Source organism: Giraffa tippelskirchi, chromosome 2 (assembly GCF_054371585.1).
Source record: "Giraffa tippelskirchi isolate mGirTip1 chromosome 2, T2T-mGirTip1v1.2.pri, whole genome shotgun sequence".
Taxonomy (NCBI): Eukaryota; Metazoa; Chordata; class Mammalia; order Artiodactyla; family Giraffidae; genus Giraffa; species Giraffa tippelskirchi.
In genome coordinates, this window is record NC_137276.1 from 97534244 (window position 1) to 97557351 (window position 23108).

Sequence of the window (23108 nt, forward strand, 5' to 3'; positions counted from 1 at the left end):
GTCTTAAAGTGAGGTTCAATCAGTGGTCTTGAGCAATGAATAAAATAGCATTGAAAAGCAGGAGAATATAGGTTTATGTCTTGACTTACTTGATTTTGGGGGATAAATACCTCCTTTAGTCAGTTTCCTGTTCTATAAATTGATAATTCTTCTTATTAATGGGACTGAGAGAATGTATCTGAAAGTGATTAGTAAACTGTTAGATATATCTCTCTATATATGTGCGTGTATGTGTATATATATGTTTTGTTAAAGATTGTAAATGGAAAGCCAGGGGAAAGTGGGGAAAAAAGGAAAAGAAATGTCAAAAAGTTGAGTCTTATAATATTAAAACCCAAATAAAATTTTATCTTTGTTTTTAAATTTTACAAAGAATATTTAGTGCTAAAATGAGTTTTTAATAGCCAAAAGTTAACAGTTGGCTCACTTATCATTTCTTTTTCTTAACCAAGTGTGTGAAACTAATCTGAAACAAACAGAGCCTGTATTAGTGCTAAAGTTTGATAATCACCGAATTTTCTATAGTTGTAACATGTATGTCATTGAAAAATATGATTGTGGATATCTCACTTGTGCCAAATTTACCTCATATTTATTTGCTTAAATATTTGTTGTGTAGTCTAGCTTCTATAAATATATACTTAAAAAATATATACTTTAACTTCTCTATTAAACAAGATACAGATCTTGGGGATGCAGTCAGGATGAGGAAATTTTGGTCTCTTCATTTTCTATTTCTCTTCACTGCATAACTCCAGATTTTAAAATGTCTGGGTTGTGTCTAATTTCAGAATGTTCAAGTAGACGAGTTTTAGCAGTAATAAAGTACAGTACATTGTGGTAGTGGGTTGTAGTCATTATTTGTGATCAATGATTTTTTTAAAAATTGTGGATCCTTAGGCTACTGACATTAGAAATGACTGGAGTGCTTGTTAAAAATCTGACCTCTGATTCCAACCCAAGACTTACTGAATCAAAATAAACCTTAGTTACACATTGGAATTACCTGGGAAGATTAAAAAAATTACAATTGACTGGACCCCACCCCCAGAAAATCTGATTTAATGCATCTGCAGTCATGGTTAGGGGTTCTCAAAACAGTGTTAGAATTACCTTAGGGCTCTTCTGAGTTTGTTAGATCCCAGACTGAGAATTTGTGATTCAGCTGATTATGTTTGGGACCTGATATTTTGCAGTTCTAATAAGTTTTCAGGTGGTACTGATGCCAGTCCAGGGACTACACTTTGAGAACTGTACTCTGAGGTTATGAACTACCTGTTTTGGAGGATATGCAATATTAAATGAGGAAGCTTAGTCCATAAGGAACATAGGAATTATAATAGATTTCAAAAAAAAAGGTGTTTTGTGGTAAACTCTGTATTTTAATTTGTAAAGGAGAAAGGTTATTACTGTATTCATTATATTCATAAGTCTGAAGCCTTTAAAGTTTTTAGATGAATGAAAAAATCCCAAATATTATTAATAATGTGTGTGTGCTCAGTTGCTCAGTCATGTCCGACTCTTTGCAACCCCACAGACTGTGGCCCGCCAGGCTCCTTTGTCCATGAGATTTTCCTGGCAAGAATACTGGAGTGGGTTACCATTTCCTCTTCAAAAAGAATATCCTGTGATGTTGAAGAAAGCTAATTTTTCTCTCTCATGTCAGGTTTATTGACATGGAATTTACATAAAGTAGAAGTAACTCTTTCCTGAGTTTTGACAAACGCATCAACTGTGAAACTATCAGAATCAAAATATAGAAGAGTTGTAACAATTCTCTCATGCCACTGTGTAGTCGCCTGTTTCTCCAACCCCATACCTTGGCAACCAGTGATCTCCTTTCTCATCTTATAGTTCTGCTTCTTTAAGAATGTCATATAAATGAAATCACCTATTCTGGTTTCTTTCACTAAGCAGAATGCATTTGAGATTCATCCATGTTGTTGCATTTATCAGTAGTTCCATTTCTTTCTTTCTTTTTGTAAGAACATTTTAAGTTTATGCCAAATTTAGCTGAAAGTGTGGAGAATTCTTGTATAGCCACGATGCCCCCATTCTCAGCCAACCTGATTAACAACAGAGTGGTTCACTAGTTATAATCAATGAACCTACATTGACACATCATTATTACCCAAAGTCCATAGTTTACACTAGGGTTCATTTTATTGTTTATTTTTTGAGTTTGACAAAAATGTAATGACATGTATCGACCATTATAGTATTACACAAAATAGTTGCACTGCCCTAAAAAAATGTGTTTTGCCTGTTTATCCCTTCTATCCCCTTAATCCCTGGCAGCTACTTTTTACTGTCCTCCATGGTTTAGCCTTTTCCAGAATGCCATTTAGTTGAAATCATCCAGTATGTAGTGTTTTCAGATTGGCTACATCACTTAAAAATTTGCATTTAAACTTTCTTCATGTCATTTCATGACTTGATAGCTCATTTTCTTTTTATCACTGAATAACACCACAGTTTATTCATTTACATGCCGAAGGACATCTTGGTTGCTTCTAAGTTTTAGCAATTAGGAATAAAACTGTTCTAAACATCTGTGTGTATATTTTTATGTGAGCATAAGTTGTCAGTTCATTTAGATAACCTTCAAGGAGTGAAGTTGCTGGATTGTATGGTAAAAGTATGTTAGTTTTGTAAGAAACTCCCCAACTGTCTTCCAAGTGGTTATACCTGCCAGCGATATAAGAGAGTTCCTGATGCTCTGCATTCTCATCAGCATCTGATATTGTCAGTGTTCCAGACTTTGACCATTTTGGTAGATGTGTGTTGTTGAGTATCTTTTTATATGCCATCTGAGTATCTTCTTTGGTGAGATATTTAGGTCTTTTGCCCATTTATAAATTGAATTGTTTGTCTCTCTTACTGTTAAGTGCTAAGAGTCCTTTGTATATTTTAGGTAACAGTCATTATTAGATATATTGTTTATGTACATTTTTTCCCAGTCTGTCAGTTTGCTTATTCTCTTGGCAGTGTCTTTTCAGAGGAGAAGTTTTTAATTTATCAAAGTCCAACCTAATTTTTTCCTTTTATGAATTGTGCCTTGGATGTGGTATCTAAAAAGTTCTCTCCAGACCCAGGATCATCTGGATTTTTCTCCTGTGTTATCTTCTAAGATTTTTATGCATTTTAGATATAAGCCTGTCATCTATTTTGTATTCACTTTTGTGAAGAATGTAAAATCTTTGTCTAGATTTTTGTGGGGGGAGGGCATGTGAGTGTCTCTTTGTTCCAGCACCCTTTGTTGAAAATGTTTACTTTCTTCTCCGTTGTATCACCTCTTGCTCCTTTGTCAAAGATCAGTCGACTAGATTGGTGTGGGTCTATTTCTGGGCTCTCTGTAATGCTTTCTTAACCTAGTTGTCTGTTCTTTTGACACTATCGCACTGCTTTGATTACTGTAGATTCAAAGAAAGTTTTAAAGTTGAGTGGTTTCAGCCCCCCTGAATTTCTTTAATACTGTGTTGGTTCATAATTGGAAAAGAATGTATACCCCAGTGTTTATTGCAGCACTGTTTAACAATAGCTAGGACATGGAAGCAACCCAGATATCCATCAACAGATGAATGGATAGAGAAGTTGTGATGTATAAATACACAATGGAATATTACTCGGCCATAAAAAGCAACAAGTTAGAGTCAGTTCTAGTGAGGTGGATGGACCTACAGCCTGTTATATAAAGTTAGAAACAGAAAAACTAATATTGTACATTAATGTGTACATGTGGAATCCAGAAGAATGGTACTGATGAACATATTTGCAGGGCAGGAATAGAGGCACCGACATAAAGAATACACTTGTGAAAGCAGTCAGAGATGCACTGAAGACCGAATTCAAAGCAAACGCCATGAAGACTGCTGGCAGCAACATAAAAATTGTGAAAGTGAAAAAGGAATAATATACCCTGAGTACAGCCTGAATGCTGCAAGTTCAAGGTGAAGCTGTGGGCACATATTATAGCAGATTGGAAACCACCTCCCTTCATGAAAAATAAATAAATAATACCTGTCTTGTTCATAGATTGACAATGCCAGTAAATTAAAGTACATTCACTCTAAAAAAAAAAAAAAAAAAAAAAGAATACACTTGTGGGCACAGCCGGGGAAGGAGAGGGTGGTTCGAGTTGAGAGAATAGCATGGAAGTATATACATTACCATATTTAAACTAGATAGCTAGTGGGAGGTTGCTGTACAACACAGGGAGCTCAATCCAGTGCTCTGTGACAACTTAGAGGGGTGGGATGGGGTCAGGGGTGGGAGAGAGGTTTAAGAGGGGGTCACATGTATACTTACGGCTGATTCATGTTGTATGGCAGAAACCAACACAGCTTTGTAAAGCAGTTACCCTCCAATTAAAAGCTAAAAAATATTGTGTTAGTTTTTCTGTCTTTTGCCTACCTGTATAAGCTTAAGAGGAGAAGGCAATGGCACCCCACTCCGGTATTCTTGCCTGGAAAATCCCATGGACGGAGGAGCCTGGTAGGCTACAGTCCATGGGGTCGCTAAGAGTCGGACACGACTGAGCGACTTCACTTTCACTTTTCCCTTTCATGCAGTGGAGAAAGAAATGGCAACCCACTCCAGTATTCTTGCCTGGAGAATCCTAGGGACGGCAGAGCCTGGTGAGCTGCCGTCTATGGGGTCGCACAGAGTCGGACACGACTGAAGCGACTTAGCATAGCATAGCATAAGCTTTAGAACCAGTTTGTGATATACATAATGTAACTTGTTGATTTTGATTGGGATTGTGTTGAATCTATAGCTCCAGTTGGGAGGAACTGACATTTTGACAATGTTTTCTATTCGTGAACATGGAATAGCTCTCCATTTACTTAGTTCTTGGGTTTCTTTCACCAGTGTCATCATTATTAGTTTTCCTCGTATAGGTCTTACATATAACTTTTTAGGTTTAGCTTAAGTATTTCATTTTTTGGTGTTGATACAAATGGTGTTATGTTTGCATTTTTTGATGTTGATACAAATTGCACTTGCTCATTGCTGAAATACAGGAAAGCAATTGACTTTTGTACGTTAACCTTGTATCCTGCAACCTTGCTATAATTGCTTATTATATAGGAATTTTTTATCTATTCATTTAGATTTTCTGCATAGACAATCATGTCATCTGTGAATAAAGGCAGTTTTATTTCATCTTTTCCAATCCATGTACCTTTTATCTCCTTTCCATGTTTAATTGCATTAGCCACAGTGATGATGGAACATCTTTGACTTGTTCCTGATGTTAGTGGGAAAGCTTCTGTTTTATCAACATTAAGGGATGAAATTAGCTGTAGGTTTTTTTTTTTTTTAAATTGTGTTCAAGTACACATAACAGAAAATGTACCATCTTGATTGTTAAGTGCACATTTCTGTAGTGTTTAGTACTTTCATATTGTACAATCAATATCAGAATTCTTTCCATCTTGCAAAACGGAAACTCCATACTGGTTAAACAACTTTCTATTTCTCACTCTTCATAGCTCTTGGCAGCCACCATTTTACTTTCTGTGTCTATGAATTTGACTACTCTAGGTACCTCATATAAGTGGAATCATACACTATTTGTCTTTTTGTGATTAGTCTATCTCACTTAGCATAATGACCTCAGGTTTCATCCATGTTATAACTTGTGTCAGAATTTTCATCTTTTTTAAGGCTGAATTATATGTACAATGTATAAATTACATGTATATATAATTTTTTTTTATCCATTCACCCACCAGTGTACACTTGGATTGCTTCCAGGTGCTATTCTGAATAATCCTGTTCTGAATGTGGATATACATGTATCTCTTTGAAGTCTGTTTTTAATTGTTTTTGGTGTACACTCAGAAGTAGAATTACTGGATCATTCATTACTTCTTTAATTTCTTTAAACAACTTTTTGTAGTTTTTAGTGTATAAGGGTTATGCTTTCTTTGTTGTATTTGTTCTTAAGTATTTTATTTTCAGTTTTTCAATTTTTTTTTATTTTATTGACTTATGGTTGATTTACAGTGTTGTGTTAGTTTCTGGTATATAGCAAAGTGATTCAGTTAAAAAATATATATATACACACACACACACAAACACACACTTAAATATATATATTTTTTACATTCTCTTCCACTATAGGTTATTACAAGATATTGAGTATAGCTCTCTATGTTTACACAGTAGGTCCTTGTTGATCATCTGTTTTATATATAGAAGTGTGTATATTTTAATCTGAAACTCCTAATTTATCTCTCACTTTTGTAACCATAATTTTGTTTTCTTTGTGAGTCTAATTCTGTTTTGTAAATTCATTTGTATCATTTTTTTTAGATTCCACATATAAGCAGTGTTACATGATATTTGTCTGGCTTACTTATAATAATCTCTAGGTTCATCCATGTTGCTGCAGGTGGCATTTTATTCTTTTTTTATGGCTGAGTAATATTCCATTGTGTTTGTATGTGAGGGGTGGGGATAGATACACATCCATTCATTTGTTGATGGACACTGAGGTTGCTTCCATGTCTTAGTTATTGTAAATGGTGCTGCAATAGATATTAGGGTGTGTGTTTCTTTTCAAATTATGTTTTCCTTTGGATATATGCCCAGAAGTGGGGTTGCAGGATCATATGTTAGCTCTGTTTCTAATTTTTTAAGGATTAAGTATTTTATTTTTGATGACATTGTAAATGGAGTTGTTCATTTTCAGATTGTTCATATTTATTATATGGAAACACGGCATATATTTGTTTATTTTTTAATCATACAAGTTTGCTAAATTTTAAAAATTAGTGCTAAAATTTTTCTCTGTGTGTGTAATCTTTAGGATTTTCTGCATGTAATATTATATGATCTACAGATAGTTTTATTTCTTTTCCTATTTGGATGCCATTTCTATTTTTTTCCTGCCTGGTTGTTGTGGTTTCTAATACTGTGTTGAAAAGAAGTGGTGAAAGTAGGCATCCTTAGCTCCTTCCAGATTTTAGAGAAAAGCTTTTCAGCCTTTCACTATTAGGTGTGATATTAGCTGTGAACTTTTAATATATGGCCTTTATCATGAAAAAGATGATTTCCTTCTATTCCTAGTTTGTTGTTTTTAATCTGAAATGGCATCATATTTTGTAAAGTGCTTTTCTGTATTGCTTGAGATGATTATGTAGTTTTTTCCTCTTTGTTCATTAACGTGCTGTGTAGTACATTGATGGATTTCGATATGTTGATCCATCCTTGCTTTCTAGGAATAAATCCCATTTGGTTAAGGGGTATAATCCTTTCAGCATGCTATTGTTTAGCTCAATCTTGAAACATTTTAAAAAATAAAGTTATTTTTGTTTATATAATGATAGTCTTAGTAAATGACAAGGCTATCTTCATTTTATACAGAGTTTGTATAGTGTGGTATTTCAGTTCTTACTTTTGACCTCATGTCTATATACTGCCTTACTTGGATTATACCTGATTTAAGGGGGTATATTGTTTCTCCTGAGGCTACAGACAGAATTTCACATGTGAAAGCTGCTCATTTAAGACATACAGTTAAATATTGGTGAGTTTGATACAGTTTTCAGTTCTTGTATAAAAGAGGCATATTTTGCAATTAGGGCATATGTATGTTGCTATTTTGTAATGTTCTGAACTGTAATTCTCAGATGAATATATTTTAAGTCAAAGAGATACAATAATTTTTGTTCCTCAGTCACCTAGTCGTGTCCTACTCTGCAACCCCATAGATTGCAGCATGCCAGGCTTCCCTGTCTTTTACTATCTTCAGGAGTTTGAATGATTTTATTTTCCTCTGTATAATTCAGTTGATAGTTATTCATATTTATATATTTTTACCATGCAAAAAAATCAAATTTTTGTGTGTGTTACAACAGGCAATGCTTAGTTTAGTTTTTTTTATCATATATAATTCTTTAATCCTTATATTGGACAAAATCTGCATCTTGATGTATCTACTTAAAATTAAAAATATTCAATTCATATAGTTTTTACCTGAAGACATGAGAATTTACCCCCGTTGCTATTCTTTTTGGCTTAGCTCTCAACTTTTCCTTCATTCTGTGCAAATAGCATAGTATCTATTGCTCCATATTTATCTCTCTTCATATTATCTTATACAGATATTTGTATTCCTAGTTACATATATAGACTTGCTGTGATGTCGAGTTTAAAAAGGTGGGATCATTATATACACTTTTCTGCATCCTTTCTGTTTTCATTAAGAGTACCTTAGAGAAATCCCACATCTAAAGGGTAACTTTGCTCTCCATTTGAAGTGTAACGCTTAATTTATTGTTTTTGCGACTTCAAAAGAATGCTTAATTGTGTGTTGTATAAACTTTATTTAATCATTCCCACATTTATAGAAATACTGTCTTTCTAGTTCATTGTCATTTTAAACAGTATTGCATCTTTGAATATGTCCTTTCTTCCAGATGGTTTTATTTCTTTGGGATAGATTTCCAGAAGTAGAATTGTTGGGTTGAAGGGTTTTTATATTTTTTATTTAAGTAGATGATGCCAAATTGCTTTTTACTGAAATTTTCCACTAGCAGTGTGTGATAGATAATACTCTTTCTCTTACACCTCTGCCAGGAATTGGGGCTATAGCTTTTTAAACCTTTGCCAGTCTAGTAGGTGTAATGTTCATCTCATTGTTATTTCTAATTTGAATTTCCCTGAGTACTAATGAGTTTGGACATCTTTTTTTTTTTATTTGTGAGCATTGATTTTCCTTTTTTGTGAATTGTTCTTTTGATATCCTTTTTGGCCAAACTCTGTTTGAGTTGTTGGTCTTTTTCACATTGTAAGAGCTCACTGTGTCTTAATACATTAATGCATTACCTCTGTTGCAGATGTTTTTATTTCTCCCCAGGTACAAAAAGCTTTTTATGTGAATCCCTTTATGCTTTTTTAGTTTTGAAGAATCATGAATAAGATGTTTCCCAGATTTTTTTTCATGGAAGATTTTTACTTTTTTTACACTTACATTTGTCTTGAGTTTATTTTTCTTTGTTTTACAACGTTAGAGCACCTACTTTTTCTTCAAGATTACCAACACTTTAAAAAAATTAATTAGGCCACTGTGACATTGTACAGGAGGCAGAGATCAAGACCATCCCCAAGAAAACGAAATGCAAAAAGGCAAAATGGTTGTCTGAGGAGGCCTTACAAATACCTGTGAAAAGAAGAGAAGCTAAAAGCAGAGGAGAAAAAGAAAGATATTCATTTGAATGAGAGTTCCAGAGAATAGCAAGGAGAGATAAGAAAGCCTTCCTCAGTGATCAATGCAAAGAAATAGAGGAAAACAATACAATGGGAAAGATTAGAGATCTCTTCAAGAAAAGTAGAGATACCAAGGGAACATTTCATGCAAAGATGGGCTCAATAAAGGACAGAAATGTTAGGGACCTAACATAAGCAGAAGATATTAAGAAGAGGTGGCAAGAATACACAGAAGAACTGTACGAAAAAGATCTTCACATCCCAGATAATCACGATGGTGTGATCACTCACCTAGAGCCAGACATCCTGGAGTGTGAAGTCGAGTGGGCCTAAGGAGCATCACTATAAACAAAGCTAGTGGAGGTGATGGAATTCCAGTGGAGCTATTTCCAATCCTAAAAGATGATGCTGTGAAAGTGCTGCACTCAATATGCCAGCAAATTTGGAAAACTCAACAGTGGCCACAGGACTGGAAAAGGTCAGTTTTCATCCCAATCCCTAAGAAAGTCAATGCCAAAGACTGCTCAAACTACCGCACAATTGCACTCATCTCACACACTAGTAAAGTAATGCTCAAAAATGCTCAAAATTCTCCAAGCCAGGCTTCAGCAAGACGTGAACCGTGAACTTCCAGATGTTCAAGCTGGATTTAGAAAAGGCAGAGGAACCAGAGATCAAATTGCCAGCATCCGTTGAATCATTGAAAAAGCAAGAGTTCCAGAAAAACATCTACTTCTGCCTTATTGACTATGCTAAAGCTTTTGACTGTGTGGATCACAATAAACTGTGGAAAATTCTGAAAGAGATGGGAATACCAGACCACCTGACCTGCCTCTTGAGAAACCTGTATGCAGGTCAGGAAGCAACAGTTAGAACTGGACATGGAACAACAGACTGGTTCCAAATAGGGAAAGAAGTACATCAAGGCTGTTTCCTGTCACCCTGCTTATTTAACTTCTGTGCAGAGTACAACATGAGAAATGTCGGACTGGATGAAGCACAAGCTCGAATCAAGATTGCTGGGAGAAATGTCAGTAACCTCAGATACACAGATGACACCACCTTTACGGCAGAAAGTGAAGAAGAACTAAAGAGCCTCTTGATGAAAGTGAAAGATGAGAGTGAAAAAGTTGGCTTAAAACTCAACATTCAGAAAACTAAGATCATGGCATCTAGTCCCATCACTTCATGGCAAATAGATGGGGAAACAGTGGAAACAGTGGCAGACTTTATTTTTTGGGCTCCAAAATCACCGCAGATGGTGACTGCAGCCGTGAAATTAAAAGATACTTGGTCTTTGGAAGGAAAGTTACAACCACCCTAGACAGCTTATTAAAAAGCAGAGACATTACTTTGCCAACAAAGGTCCATCTAGTCAAAGCTATGGCTTTTCCATTGGTCATGTATGGATGTGAGAGTTGGACTATAAAGAAAGCTGAGGGCCGAAGAATTGATTCTTTTGAACTGTGGTGTTGCAGAAGACTCTTGAGAGTCCCTTGGACTGCAAGGAGATCCAACCAGTCCATCCTAAAGGAGATCAGTCCTGAATATTCATTGGAAGGACTGATGCTGAAGCTGAAACTCCAATACTTTGGCCACCTGATGCGAAGAACTGACTGATTTGAAAAGACTCTGATGCTGGGAAAGCTTGAAGGCTGGAGGAGAAGGGGACGACAGAGGATGAGATGGTTGGATGGCATCACTGACTTAATGGACATGAGTTTGAATAAACTACAGGGGTTGGTGACCAACAGGGAGTTGGTGACTGCCTGGCTTGCTGCAGTCCATGGGGTCTCAGAGTCGGACACAACTGAGCGACTGAACTGAAGCCATACATTTTCCTCTAACTTGAGGGAATGCCATTACTTCATTAAAAATTTTCAGTTTTATGGCACTCCTTCTCTCATTTTGTTATTTTATTGATACTATTCTGTTTCTGTATAAATACTGAGTAGTTTTCTCTAACAGTAATGTGTTTTCATATTAGATACAGGTTCAAGCTTAACCTTTTTCATCTTTGGTTTGCAGCATTTGTTCTTATATATAAATATGATCGTTCTTTCCTTAAAAATAGTTTGTAAAAGCCATTTGGATTCTAATTTGAATTACATGAAATTCATTAGCATAGGGGATAACTGACATGTCTATGATAGTGCTTTCTGAATATATGATAATGTGTATATTTTTTAATATATACTTTCTTTATATATTTTGCCAAATTATTTATTTAAAAGTATTTTATAGGTCTTGATGCTTTTCTGATGAGAACATTTTATTCTTACTTCTCTCTCTAAGGTTATTCTTCCTCCAGCACAAAAACTATTGATTTTTGTATATTGCTCTTTTCTCCAGCCATCACCTGGTAAATGGATTAAAAACAATGTGGTATACAACAAAGCATTATTTAGCCATAAAGAGGAACCAAGTGTTGATTTGTGCTTTAGATAAGATAGATGAACCTTGAAAACATTATGCTAAGTAAAAAGAGTCAAATCCAGAAGTTCATATAGTATATGATTCCATTTATATGAAAATGTTCAAAATAGGTAAATGCAGAGAAACAGAAAGTAGATTAGTATTTGTCAGGGGCTATGGATAGGAGAAATGAGAAATTACTGCCAATGGGTGTAGGGTGTCTTTTGGGGATGATGAAAATGTTCTGGAAGTAGATAGTGGTGATGGTTATACAACCTTGTGAATAAACTGAAAACTACTGGATTATATGCTTAAAGTATATAAGGTTGAATTTTATGATGTGTGAATTGTATCTCAGTGTTTAAAAAGAAAAGGTGACTTTTTATTTGTGTTACTTAGCATTGAATTTGGTGTTAGGAAACAGAAAACCAGACAACCTTGGCTTGATAAAATAGAATTTCATTTTTCTTACACAGTTGTCTTGTATTGCTTCGTTGATACAGTGATAGCAGAACAGGTAATTGATTCTTGCTCCGTAATTTATTCTTGACTTCTTTTTCATGTTTGCATGTGGTTGATATGGCTCCAAGCACAGGAAATAGAGGAAGGGGAAGCAACAGTGATTGTATCAGTAACTCCAAAGTAGTCTTCAAATCTCAAGGCTGGACCTTGTTAAATGGTCACTCTTGGCTGGAAGTTGGTGGGGGAAAAGATGGTGGTGGGGAGTGAGATTTGTGTCAGAAAGTTTGTGGCACATGAACTTTCCCATTTAGATCCTTATTTAAACTAATGTCACTTAGCATTTCACAGTTAAAAAAGACACTTGTTAATTTTGTAGTCTCAGTTATATTCAAGTTTTTTTCCTAGTTCACTTAGTTTTTTTCCTTTAAAGTTCTCTACATTTTCAGGAGTTGTTCATAGCATTTGTTTATTTACAGAATAGGGAATAGGGAACTAATTATTCAGGACTCCCTTTAGCTTTGTTTTTAATAGCTTTATTGAATTAGAATTGACATACAATAAAGTGTACATATTTAAATTGCACACTTCAAATTGTACTATTAAATTTTGACATAAGTATACACTTGTGAAAACATCCATCACTGCAGTTAAGAAACTTTTTTTGTTAATGCCTCTCTTTTTTATTGAGATGTAATTGATGTGTAACATTGTAATAGTTTCAGGTATACAACATAATGATTTGATATTTGTATTTATTGCACAGTGGTCACCACAATAAGTCTAGTAAATGTCCATCAGTACACAGTTACAAGTTTTTTTTTCTTGTGATAAGAACTTTTAATACTGTCAGTAACTTTAAAATATATAATACAAAATTATTAATTGTAGTTACCATGCTATACATTACATCCCTTGGACTTAACTTATTTTATAACTGGCAGTTTGTACCTTTTGTTTACCTTCACCCATTTTTCCTGCCCTGAGCTCCTGCCTCTGAGAACTACCAATGCCCTCTGTATTTATGAGCTGGTATTCTGTTTTGTTTTCAGTTTTTTAGATTCCACATTTAAGAGATCATGTAGTATTTCTCTTTCTCTGTCTGACTTATCGTAATGCCCCCATGGTCCATCCATTTTTCACAAATAGCAAGATTTTCTTCTTTTTTATAGGGGCATAATATTTAATTGCATATATATTTATATATAGCTACATATATAGGTGTGTGTGTAACATGCAATCTAAATTGCCTCCTGCCATTTTTTGGCTATTGTGAATAATTCTGCAGTGAACATGAAAATGCAGATCTCTTCGAGATAATGTTTTCATTTCCTTTGGACAAATGCTGAGAAGTGGAAGTGCTGGATCATGTAGTAGTTCTATATTTAATATTTAATATTTGTTTTCCGTGGTGGTTACACCAATTTATAATTCCATTGACAGTATACAAGTGGTCCCTTTTCTCCATATTCTCACCAAGACTTATTTTTTTCTCTTTTTGATTATAGCCAAAGAGTTGGACATGATTTAGCAACTGAACAACAAAATTCTAATACATGTGAAGTGGTAACTCATTTTGGTTTGATTTGCATTTCCCTGATGGTTAGTTATATTGAGTGTCTTTTCATATACCTGTTGGCCATATGTATGCCTTTGAAAACAATATCTATTCAGATTTTCTACTAGTTTTTAAATTGGATTTTTTTTTTTTGCTATTGAGTTGTATGAGTTCTTTATGTATTTTTGATATTAACCCCTTATCAGGTATATGGCTTAGAAATATTTTCTCCCATACAATAGGTTGCCTTTTTACTTTGTTGATGGTTTCCTTTGCTGTATAGAAAATTTTTAGTTTGATATTGTCCCACTTGTTTGCTTTTTCTTTTGTTGCCTTTGCTTGTGGTATCAAATTCAAAAAATCATTAACAAGACTAATGTCAAGGTCTTAGCACCTATAGTTTCTTCTAGGAGTTTTATAGCTTCAGGTCTTACATTCAAATCTTTAATCGTTTTGAATAAATTTTTGTGAATGATGTAAGATGGTGGTCCAATTTCTTTCTTTTGCATGTGGCTGTCCAGTTTTCCCAACACTATTTATTGAGATTGTTCTTTCCTTGTGTATTTTTGGCTCATTTGTCATAAATTAATTGACTGTATAGTCTTGATTTTATTTCTGGGCTCTTTATTCTGTTTCATTGATTTGTGTGCCTGTTTCGTTGCAATATGATACTGTTTTGAAATTAGGAAATGTGATGCCTCCAGCTTTGTTATACTTTCTCAAGATTGCTTTGGCTATTCATGTTCTCCTGTGGCTCCATACAGATTTTTGGATTGTTCTGTTTCTGTGAAAAATGCTGTTGGAATTTTGATAGGGATTTCTTTGAATCTGTTGATTATTTTTAGTAGTATGGGCATATTAACAGCATTAATTTTTTTAATTCATGAGTATGATATACTCATTTATTTCTTTCGTTTTCAGTTTTTTTCATAGGTGTCTTCTAATTTAAAATGTACTTCTTTCTTCTCCATTAAATTTATTCCTAGGCATTTTATTCTTTTTGATACAATTGTGAATAGGATTTTTTTTGTTACTTCTTAAAATCAACTTTTTGGGGGATGGTGTTTATGTTTGAATTGTAAGTGCATGGTTTTAGTTTTGACAAATATATAGGTTTTTGTAACCACTACCACCATAATCAAGATGAAAACCATTTTCAGCAGTCCAAGAGAGTCTCCTCATGTTTCCTTCAGTCATTATCTCAGGCAACTGTAGTTATACTGTATGTGACAGAATTTTTCAATAGAACAGATAGAATCAAAAAGTGTATATAGTTTTGCTTTTGGCTTCTTTTGGTGAGGCAGTGTCTTTTAAAAGTGATGCATGTTGTTGTACAGGGCTTTCCTAATAGCTCAGTTGGTAAAGAATCCACCTGCAATGCAGGAGACCCCAGTTTGACTCCTGAGTCGGGAAGATCTGCTGGAGAAGGGATAGGCTACCCGCTCCAGTGTTCTTGGGCTTCCCCTGTGGCTCAGCTGGTAAAGAATCTGCCTGTAATGCGGGAGACCTGGGTTCGATCCCTGGGTTGGGAAGATCTCTTGGAAACGGGAAAGGCGACCCACTCGAGTATTATGGCCTGGAGAATTCTAGGACTGTATAGTCCATGGGATCGCAAAGAGTCGGATACAACTCAGTGACTTTCACTTTCATGTTGTTGTATGTATCAGTATTTTTCTGTTGTTTGAATGTATTCATTTTGTCTCGTCCCTTGTTGACATATTTGGCTGTTACTGGTGTGGCCAAAATGTTTGTTCAATTTTGTCCAATGATGGCTCTATAGCACTTAGTTATCTTTAACTTAATTTGAAAGAATTTTGTTAGATTGTTTTGTGACAACTGTGATTTTAAAAAATCTAACCAGAATTGGAGAATTTTTGTGTAGACAATATTGAAGATGGAAGGAAAAAAAGCAACTTTTTTTAGCATATTATGCTATGAAATATTAGTATTTCAACAAAGGTAGAAACCCAACTGAAATGCAAAAAAGTATTTGTACAGTGTATGGAGAAGGTGTGTGCTGTGACTGATAAAAGATGTCAAAAGTAATTCGCAAAGTTTCATGCTGGATATTTCTCACAGGATGATGCTCCATGGTTGGGTAGACCCGTTGAAATTGATAGCAATCAGTTTGAGACCTTAATTGAAAACAATCAATGTTCTACCACTTGAGAGATTGCCAGCATACTCAAAATATCTAAATCGGCTGTTGAGAATCATTGGCACCAGCTTGGTTGTGTTAGTTGCTTTGTTGTTTGGGATCCAACTAAATTAAGTGGGAAAAAAAAAACCTTCTTGTCCCTATTTCTGCATGTGATTGTATACTTAAATGTAACAAAAATGTTCTGTTTTTAAAACATTGCAAGGAGTGATGAAACCTGCATAGTGTAAGTAATGTGGGACAGAAGATATGGGACAAGTGAAATGAACCACCACCAATGACACCAAAGACCAGTCTTCATCCAAAGAAGGTGATGTTGTATACATGCTGGGATTGGAAGGGGGTCCTCTCTTATGAGCTCATTCTGGAAAACAAACGATTAATTCCAACAAGTGCGGCTCCCAGTAAGACCAACTGAAAGCAGCACTTGATGAAAAGCATCTGAATTGGTCAGCGGAAAATGCATAATCTTATATCAGGATAATCCAAGACTGCCTGTTTCTTTGTTGACCAGGCAAAAACTGTTACAGCTGGCTGGGAAGTTTGATTCATCTGCTGTATTCACCAGAGATTATACCTTCAGATTTCCATTTATTTTGATCTTTACAAAATTCTTTTAATGGAAAAAAATTTTAATTCCCTGGAAGATTGTACAAGGCACCTGGTAGAGTTCTTTGCTCAAAAAGATGAAAAGTTTTGGGAAGATGGAATTACGAAGTTGCCTGAAAAATTGCAGAAGATAGTGGAATAAAATGCATGGTGAATACGTTGTTCAGTAGAATTCTTGGTGAAAATGACAAGTGTGTCTTTTGTTTTTACTTTAAAACCAAAGGAACATTTTTGGCTAACCCAGTAGAAATAAATTCTTCTCAAACATTTTTGTAGAAGTCTTTGTGTGGCTGTAAGTTTTCATTTCCATAGATAATGTCAGTCCACATTATCTAAAAATGTCATTTCTCTTATATGACTACTTTATCATTATGTCTGAGAAAACTACCAGTGATTTGTTTTTTATTATAATATAATGCTTTGTTCAAATTTACCTAGTTGATTTCAAGGTCTTTCATAGTGTCTTTTCCTTCCCTTGTGTGTATGGGTAACCCACTGCATCAAGGCCTGTGGTTATGTGTTTGTTCTGTTGTAATCTAGAATCACTCATACCCTTTTCCTTGTAAGATACTGACTTTTTACTAGACAAGACTGCTTATTTTTAAAATGTCTCAACCGTTTTTTTTTTTTTCTTTGTTTCAGAGGTATTCTTTAACTTGTTCCTTTATCTTCTTTCTGTATTCCTTCTGAACTGGAAACACTGAATGACTGTTTGCTGAAAACTTTTTAGTTATAACTAGTTTTTACCATAAAGTCTCTTCACTCCCTGATATCGTTAATTATGTTCTGAGCCCAGGATGAATAGACGTTTCATTTATTATTTCATTTTTGGAAGGTAAAATTGTACTAGTTATAATTACATAATTATTAGATAATATATTAGAACACATGAGTTGTTAAATCTAAAAGGAGTAGCAGGTTTAACAAAGATGAATTTAGGTCATCAGAGATGACCACTTGATGTAGGGATTAGAAAACTGTAATATAACAATCCAACAACCCCTGTTTCAAGTTGTATATATATGCTACAGTGTTACTACCTCAATATTTTAATCTCTTTTTCATAACTAATATTTAAAGAGAAAGGGGGAGTGTTTCATTTCAACACCTGCCCATTAGATGACACAGTCCTTGGTCTCCAATTTTGTTTTCCCTGTGCATGAAAAAAGCCCCACTGGCTAAATTTTGAACAATTTTAACATCAAAAAGAATAACTATAATTGATTATAGAAATGTAAGAACTCTGAATCCACAAGGATACTCAACAAGACAAAATGAGAAACTGACTTGCTACCATAGAAATGTACATTGGATAAACTCCTTATTCTGAAAATATGGTTAAGTAAAGGTAAAGAATTAAGCATTTCTGCTGCATTTTTAGGTGAGCTATAGTTTACCCTCACTACTTACAAAGGGGAAGGTTTTTTTTATTTTTTTGTAATGTGGAAGTAAATGTGGAAGAAATAAAAGAATTAGAAAATTACCATTTTGCAATCACCAGTGAAATAACTGACTCAGATAAAGATCATCAATGAATTCTAATGCCATTACATGAAAGATATTCTGGGCAACAATATCACTCCACAGATTGCAAAGGGAAAGATCTGGTAAATCTTACCATTAACTAAATGATCAGATTCATCATCGCTCACAGTGGAAAAAAATTGAATTTATGTTCCCACTTCAGCAGGAACTTAGAAGGTATACGATGTTACTTTTACACTGTGTGGAAAAAAAGTTTAACCATAAATTAATGAAGGATTTTAGACAATTTTCAGTTCACAGGACCTGAATATCTGTGTTGGTATGCTTTCTCCAGTCTCTTTTCCCTTAAATTTGGTTTACTAGTTCAGTCAGCCTCTTTATTGTGGCCTTTGTCTAACAATATTCTTGCATTCAAAATCTTGTATTCAAAATCTGAAGCTGTACTAATTCTTTTTGTTTCTTCTTTTGACTTGGGGTGGATGTGTGTGTGTGTGTGTGTGTGTGTGTGTGTGTTTGGCAAAGAGTGGAGTGGTTGGTACATTTACCCAATGGTAACTTTATTCCAGGTTCTCTAGTTGATTTTTACATCTTGGTAAAAATCACTTTGTTAATTTCTATGTTTTGTGGTAAAATTTTAATGAAAATATGTGTATGTCAAAAATACAAAATAGCAAAACTTTGTTATAGTTTTTTTCTTTCTCTAAATTGTATTACTTAAAAAATGTCCACATACATGCATATATGTTTGTTTAGGCATATAATACAGCTGAAAAGATACAGACACAATTGGTTATAATGGTGGGTCTAGTTGCCTCTGGGATAAGGAGTTGTAGGAGTATTACTTTTCATTATGTATCCTTATTTACTTATTCACTCCCTATCCCCAGATTTAAGCTCTTCTGTTGTAATGAAGCTCACATATCTGTGTGTGTACATACATCCATTAAAAATGCTGTTTCCATCTTCACTGAAACATTTAGCAGGAGCAGTAATTTTCAGTTTGTGGGCTTCATTTTTGTGGGCTAATCTGAATTCTGATGACATTTCTATATTCTAGTTAGGCTCATATATGTTGGCTAGAATGCTAGCTCCATGTCAAGGAAATCTTTGCTTTGTTAAACAGTAACAACAGCAACAAAATAGAGAAGTGTTTCTGCATATTTATTTGAGTGAAATTGTAGAAATATGCTTTATTGTTGAATGGGTTGTTTGACTTAACTCATGTTTCAGCAGCTCAGCTTCCTACTACCTCATAAATCACTAAAGATGAGAATATTAATTTATTCCTTGTTGGTTCTGTGCTTATATTATTTGTATCTGTTCATTTGTATCTGGTCATCATTTCAGTATATTGCATTTTTATTAAAATTCTTCAAGAGTCCTATTTTTTTCTTAGTTTATCTGAGGGTGAAAAACCTGGCTTAAAACTCAGTGTTGAAAAACTAAGATCATGGCATCCAGTCCCATCACTTTATGGCAAATAGATGGGGAAAAAGTAGAAACAGTGGCAGATTTTATTTTCTTGGGCTTCAAAATCACTGAAGATGGTGACTGCAGCCACAAAATTAAAAGACCCTTGTTCCTTGGAAGGAAAGCTATGACCAACTTAGTGTATTAAAAAGCAGAGACATCACTTTGCCAACAAAGGTCCATCTAGTGAAAGCCGTGGTTTTTCCAGTAGTCATATAAGGATGTGAGAATTGGACCATAAAGAAGGCTGAGCACTGAAGAATTGATGCTTTCGAACTGTGGTGCTGGAGAAGACTCCTGAGAGTCCCTTGGGTAGCAAGGAGATCCACCCAGTCAATTCTAAAGGAAATCAGTCCTGAATATTCATTGGAAAGACTGATGCTGAAGCTCTAATACTTTGGCCAGCTGATACGAAGAGCCAGCTCATTGGCAAAGACTTTGGTGCTGGGAAGGATTGAGGACAGGAAGAGAAGAGGGTGACAGAGGATGAGATGGTTGGATAACATCACCGACTCAGTGGACATGAGTTTGAGCAAACTCTAGGAGATAGTGAAGGACAGGGAAGCCCGGCATGCTGCACTCTATGCGGTCGCAGAGTTGGACATGACTTAGTGACTGAATACCTAGAACAACATTATTTTTCTTGGTGCTGTCAAAGGATTTATCTAGAGATATGTTGGATCCAGACGTTAGCTTTCTCCTTTGCTTCCTGTCAATCTGCATTTGTGAAGATAATAGTAAGGCTGTGTTGAGATTCAAATAGAGTATGAGATAATATCTGTTATAGGTTTATAAAGCATTTGGAAGAGAAAAAACATGAGCTGTAAGATATATACACATTTTGGTCGATTTATTTTAAAGCGAATAAAAGCTCATTAAAAAATTGAGCCTCTTTGTTTTTGTGCTGTTTCTGGCATAGTCTTTATAGATGCAAAACAAAAACATTTCACCATGAGCTGGAAAATTCATCCATTATTGAAACTCTTGGTGGTGTCAGTTAATATTTATCCCAACATGTGTTGAGATACATTATTTTTCTTCAAAGTACAAGTTGATTAAAAAAAAATCTAGAGTTCTACCTCTTTTCTTTAAAGTGAATGTATTTTTATTCTGGTAAATACAGAGTTCTGAAAGAATGGGTGAGTTTTGCAAGAGCCTTACTAGTGTAGTCTAAAAATCAGTTATGAATCAGTGTTTTTCCCTGGCTTTGCCACTTCCTTGCTTGGCGACCTCATACATCAAATTTTGCATTTATTAAATGGGAATACTGGAAGCATTTTTGGCTACAGGGTTGGAAAAATCAAAAGAGTAATGTGAAATTATGTGCTTTTTACTACATACATTGCTGGTAATGTTGAAGGAGTCTGTGAAATTGAAATGGTGAGTGAGTAATTTGACTGTAAGTTGTTCCTGACACATATATTCAAATCATTGAAAATTTCCTGAAAATTATGTAATATGTGTTAGTTATTTGTGTGCTGCTATAAATAGTAAGTGCCATGATTTCATTAGTTAAATGTAAGGATGTTATTTAGAATAATTAAATTCAGGTCTTGTTCCTTAAGGGGTAGAGTGCTCTTTGAAGTGAATGTTATAATTTATAATATGACTTTTTTGGGGGGGATAAGTATATTGCTTTTTTTCTTTTTTTTTTTAAATAGAAAAATAGTTGATTTACAATGTGTGAGTTTTAAAGATATAGCAGAGTGATTCAGTTATGCATATATGTATATATGTTTTTTTCAGATTCTTTTTCCTTATAGGTTATTATAAAATACTGAATATAGTCCTGTGCTATATAGTTAGGTCCTTGTTGATTATCTGTTTTAAATATGTGTGTATATGTTAATCCCAAACTTGTAATTTATCTTCCTCATCTTCCCCTTTGGTAACCATAAGTTTGTTTTCTAAGTCTGTGGGTCTGTTTTTTTTCTGTATATAAGTTTATTTGTACTTATTTTTTTTCTTTAGGTTCTACATATAAGGGATTTTGTCTTTGGCTTTGTAAATGTGATTTCTTTTTTTCTGTTATTAATAAGATGCCAGGTAATTTTTTGAAGTAATACATAGGTCTGAGGTTGTGGAAAGAGACAGTTTGTCAGTTCAGGGCTTTAAATTTTAATAGAGTTTATATTCCCTGATTGGCAAGATCTTGTAATGGGAATTGTAAAAAGTACAGAAAATACAAGTAAGCAACAAAATAAAAAAGTTATAATCTCACCACTGAGTAGGTTACATCATATTGATGTTTAAAAGACTATAACATTTATCCTTACAGTCTTTTATGTTTCTGTTACAGGCTTACACACAAGCACAAGAATAATTCTAAACACAATTTGGTAATTTTTTCAATTAGAAGTTATTTTTTGTGGTAGAGATGTTTCCAAGTTCTTCTTAGCATTGTAGCTATTAGTTCAAACTACTTTAGGGAGAAATGTAGTAAATAAAACAGATAACAGTAGAGCTGCTTTGTTGAAAATAGGATGGAAATACAAAACTTCAGTATTTGGCTTTTTTTCCCTAGCCTGAATAATCTGCCTTGGAGATACCTCTGAAGAACTCTAGGAATTGTAATTGAAGATTAGGACTAACATACATCTTTAATGGCTGCAGAGTGTATTCCTTTATATGGCATCTGTAATAGTCCTATAGGTATTCTGCTTGGCTTTCCCTTGGAAGAAACCTACCTTAAGAAGTGTTAGATGACAGCCTCCAGGCTACAGAGCCTTTGGGATTTGCTGCAGCATTGAGGCGTGGCCATGTTCCTGGGCAGCTGTCTGCCAGTAACTGAATACAGCAGGATACTAATGTCTCCATTTCTTCCCAGTGTGGGTTCTTTTTAAGGCAGTTCTTTGGGTATCTGGAATTTCCCCTGGAGAAGGAAATGGCAACCCATTACAGTATTCTTGCCTGGAGAATCCCATGGACAGAGGAGCCTGACAGGCTACAGTTCATGGGACCACAAGAGTTGGACACAGCCTAGCACTATCTTTATCTTTTGCACCTAAACTCCCTGTTGTGCTGGCAGACCAGAGCTGCACTGATCTGAGGCTCATACAGTACTCAGACCTGCATTGCAGCCTGAACAGTTTCTCTGCCTATCAGCTTCTGCTCCTCCTTCTCTCCTTCATTCTTTTTGTTTTCTTCTTCTTTTTGGCTGCATGGCATATGGTATCTTATCTTAGTTCTTGGACCAAGGATGGAACCTGTGCCCCCTGCTTTGGGAGCCTGGAGTCTTAACCACTCGACTGCCAGGAAAGTCCCTCCCCTTCATTCTTCATAGGCATTTCTCATAATGAATTTCTTTAACTTCTAACTGCATGTTGGGTCTGATTCCCAGAGAAACTGACTTGACTCACATCCAGGTGTGTAGTGTTTACTAAATCTTTTTCAGTGTTATAGATGTAATATGTGTGCTTGGTTCTAAAAAAGCAGAGAAATGCACAAAATGAAAAGTAAAATATCTACCCCTTCCCCAAAACTCTCAGAAGCTGGGCATATACACCGAGGAAACCAGAATTGAAAGAGACGCGTGTACCCCAATGTTCATCGCAGCACTGTTTACAATAGCCAGGACATGGAAGCAACCTAGATGTCCATCAGCAGACGAATGGATAAGGAAGCTGTGGTACATATACACAATGGAATATTACTCAGCTATTAAAAAAATACATTTGAATCGGTTCTACTGAGATGGATGAAACTGGAGCCCATTATACAGAGTGAAGTAAGCCA

The 23108-nt window shown here is 34.9% G+C and overlaps 1 protein-coding gene across 8 annotated transcripts in view; it reads left to right on the plus strand.

Moving 5' to 3' along the window:
• Nucleotides 1–23108, plus strand: part of STAG1 (STAG1 cohesin complex component) — a 483951-nt gene that overhangs the window by 84204 nt on the left and 376639 nt on the right. The window lies entirely within an intron of this gene.